Raw genomic sequence first — 4077 nt, 5'->3', positions numbered from 1 at the left:
GCTTTCAGGATCTACCTAACATAGAATCATGGAAAGAAAAGTAGAAAATTAAACATCTGTGAGCCAAAAGTTTTTCCCATCTGTGAAAAAGACCATGTGATTTATGAACATGACAAACCCCACTTCCTGTTTGAAGCAGTCACACAAGAACAAGTACTACGTATATGTGCTGCCAGGCACACAGAGACACTGAACTCTCAGCTTGAGGCAGAACTGAGCACATTTGTGCAGGGGAATCCATGCCTCATGCCGCTCTCCAGGCTGCTCTGGGTGTTCCTGGCCATCACCTTCTCTGGTAGGGATGCTTCCAAGCCTGGGTGTGAGAGTTCAGGGTGAAAGGGCTGCACACAGGCACGTGGTGCTTCACAGGGACTTGGGGAGGAAAGGAGGGTTGGAGAAAAAGAAACATTTTATAATTTCAATTGGTTTTGTCTCTGGATCTTAAATTAATCTAAATCCCACACTATTTTATTTACTACTTCATCTCTGTTTTCTGTTTTTTCCCTATAGGATCCAGTGTGGCCCAGCAAGTAACTCAAGTCCAGACAGTGGTATCCAGTCAAGTGGGGCAGACAGTCACCCTGAATTGTCGATATGAAGTAAGTTGGAGCATGGACTACTACTAACATTTTTTGGTATAAACAGCTTCCCAGGGGAGAGATGACTTTCTTATTCATCAGTATTCAGAATACGTAATGCAAGAAATGGCCGCTACTCGGTAAACTTCCATAAAGCACATAAATCCATCAGCCTCATCATTTCAGCCTTACAACTTGGAGACTCTGCAGAGTACTTCTGTGCTCTCTGGAAGCTCACAGTGCTTGAAGTAATGGGAAAAGCTGAACAAAAACCCCAGAGCTTAATAAGAGAGAGCCCCACTGCTTCAGATCCTCAGTTGAAGTTCACACCTGCACATCCCAGAAGAGAGATGGTAGTCCTGTGGTTTGCTTCATCTGTGGTCTGGATCAGAAGATTTAATTCTAAATAAAAGCTCCTTCTAGGTGGATCACCAGGCTACGGCTGGAACCAGGTGGGCCTGCCCCACAGGAACTGGAGACTGAGAAGACAGGGAATCACTGTGGTTTCTCCCTCCCTTTTGTCCCCCAGTTTCCCACCACTGTTTTTGGGTCCCCCATTTGAGCAGGAGGCCAGTAGACACTAGAACTGGGAAAGCACATCTTATCTCCTGCAACTCCTTTCTGGTGGATCCACTTCACAGGTCTTGCCTCTCCTTTCACTAAGAGTTTCCTCTGATTGCCCAGGTTGATACAGCCTTTCAGCTCTTGCTAGTATCTTGATGCTTCCCATCTCTTCTTTGTTTTCCTTAACCCTGCCTGCAAATCTATAATATTCCCTTCATTAAATTTTGTAGTTAAATCTTGAAGTAAATCAAAGATCTTTCTATATTTGGAAGCAGGTGTCCACAGTAACTTTCTACTAATACATTCTTCTCTTGAACTTTCGACTTTAAATCAATCATACTGAACATGTGTAAACTTGTTTAAAGCTATAAACTTGTTCCATAATAATTTAAAGTGACTGCTTCACTAAAATACACTCACATCACAAATCTGGGTATAGTTATCTGGAATCGTTATGAAAATCATTTCCTTAGCCCTTTCTTCTTAGACCTTGTCTCACTTAAGGTACAATCAGGGAAGCAGACCATCAGTGATGTCGAATAAGAGATTAGTTATATATAAAGATTAGAACTCAGGCAGTTGCTAGAGTTGATGGAGTAGTCTATACAAGCAGAAAAGATATAAGCACTCTAATGTTCATTGCAGCACTAATTACAGTAGGTGGACATGGAAGCAACCTAAATGTCCAATGATGGAATAATAGATAAAAAAGATATGGCATATATATACAATTGAATATTATTCAGCCATGAGAAAGAACAAAACAGTGCCATTTGCAGTGGCATGGATGGACCCAAAGAGTGCCATGCTGAGTGAAGTAAGTCAGACAGAGAAAGACAAGTGTCATCTGATATCTCTTTTATCAGATGGAATTTTAAAAAGTGGTATGTACAAATGAAGGTGTTTACAAAACTGAAATAGAGTCCAGGATGTAGAAAACTAATTATGGTTACCAAAGGGGGAAAGGGATATGAGGGATAAACTGGCAGACTGAGATTCACATATACACACTACTATATATAAAATAGATAACTAATGAGAACCTTCTGTATAACACAGGAAACTCTACTCGATATTCTATAATGACCTATACAGGAGCACAATCTAAAAAAGAGTGGATATATGTATACATATCCACTTTGCTGTACAACAGCAACTAACATTGTAAAGCAACTATACTCCAATAAAAATTAATTTTAAAAGTAGAGATAATAAATCTACTGGAAAAAATAAGAGTTTTCAGAACTTTGAAAAAACAGTGATACCTGACTTCTCATCCAGACCAATAGAAGTTACAAAGGAAAAGTATTTTTAAAGTGTTTAATAAAATAAACAAATAAAACTTTCAAGCTAGCTTCTTATGAAAATGAAGATATATATTAAAATGGCTGTGTTGAATATCAATGCTAAGAGGGTGGAAAGTCAATGTGCAGACTTTTAAACTATATTTGCAATGCATATTTCTGAAAAATGACTCAAATGAAAAATATATAAATCACATAAAATTAATCAGTAAAGAAAACAGTCAGGAAGAATGGGACAATCTTGGAGATCCAATTCAGAAATTTGATATTCAATACCTAATAAATATACTAAAATAATATTATTATTCATCAGGTAAGTGAAAATAAAGCTTCCTCTGAGTGCTCCATCTATGTCCTTACAGCACCCTGAATGCACTAATGTAGCTAGGAGAATACGACCCAAGAGGACAGGGAAAAATAATGACTGTCTCAAAGAATATAAGTGATTGAATAAATTTCCTATAGTTTTCCTCATCAAACCAATGTGGAGAAAAAAAAAAGTAGTAACAAGTCACAGATTCTGGACATTGAAGAAAAGGCAGGTTTCACTAGAAAAAAAGAAAGATGATATTTTTTGAGCTTATTCTATGTCAGGCACTGTGGTATGCATTTCAGACTCATCATCTAATTTAAATATCAAAACCCTATGAGATAGGTTTTATTGTTTCTTTTTTTTTTAATCTTTGGGAAATGAGCCATAACTTTCCTAACTGTGAAATGCTTCTCCACCTTTTATTAACCACCAGAGTGTAGCATTTTAGGGGGCTCCTGAGGAGCAAGGTCTGGACTATGGAGAAGCACTTGGACTCAAAATAGGGTGGCTGGACATCTGAGTGATGGTGACATTACTGGTTTAAACTGAAACCAAAAGTGAACTAGAATAGAAGATTCCAAACCTAGGCACAAAGTCCCAGGATGAGTAGATGAGGAAATCATCCACTAACCAGTTAACAGTGCTGAATGCTTTAGCAAGTTTTTTATATAATAGTATGCTGGGAAAATTGAGGGCTACGATGGCATATTATTCTTTAAACACTCCTGTGATGCTATCTTCCCAAATATCTACATTGTGTTATCTCTGAAGTTCCTTTACATCTTTACTCATCTTTAACCTGGTGAATTCTTTATTTAAATCTTTCTATTTTCCTTCCTTGAGAATCAGACTCTGCCACACTGCATGTAGCAGGCATGAAAGCTGAAGCACTGCCACCTGGTGTCCTGCTCAGATGTTCTGTGATACTTACACTGGCTTCCTTGCTGCCCTCTGTGCAAAGTCTCTTCAGTCGTGTCCGACTACAACCCCATGGACTGTAGCCCACCAGGCTCCTCTGTACGTGGGATTCTCCAGGCAAGAATACTAGAGTGGGGTTGCCATGCCCTCCTCCAGGGGATCTTCCCGACCCAGAGATCAAACCCACACCTCTTAGATCTCCTACACTGACACTCCTATACTCCTTTACCACTAGCACCACCTGGGAAGCACTAAATTGTGCGGAAGTCTAGTCAAGGTCAGGAAGCAACAGTTAGAACTGGACATGGAACAACAGACTGGTTCCAAATAGGAAAAAGAGTACGTCAAGACTATATATTGTCACCCTGTTTATTTAACTTATATGCAGAGTAAGTCATGA

At 39.1% G+C, this 4077-nt stretch overlaps 1 pseudogene; it reads left to right on the top strand.

Moving 5' to 3' along the window:
* The first annotated feature begins 246 nt into the window (after window positions 1-246).
* On the top strand, window positions 247-988 carry LOC113899331 (annotated as a pseudogene).
* The last annotated feature ends 3089 nt before the right edge of the window (window positions 989-4077 follow it).

This window comes from Bos indicus x Bos taurus, chromosome 10 (assembly GCF_003369695.1).
Source record: "Bos indicus x Bos taurus breed Angus x Brahman F1 hybrid chromosome 10, Bos_hybrid_MaternalHap_v2.0, whole genome shotgun sequence".
Lineage (NCBI taxonomy): Eukaryota > Metazoa > Chordata > Mammalia > Artiodactyla > Bovidae > Bos > Bos indicus x Bos taurus.
This window is presented reverse-complemented; position numbering and strand designations above follow the sequence as displayed.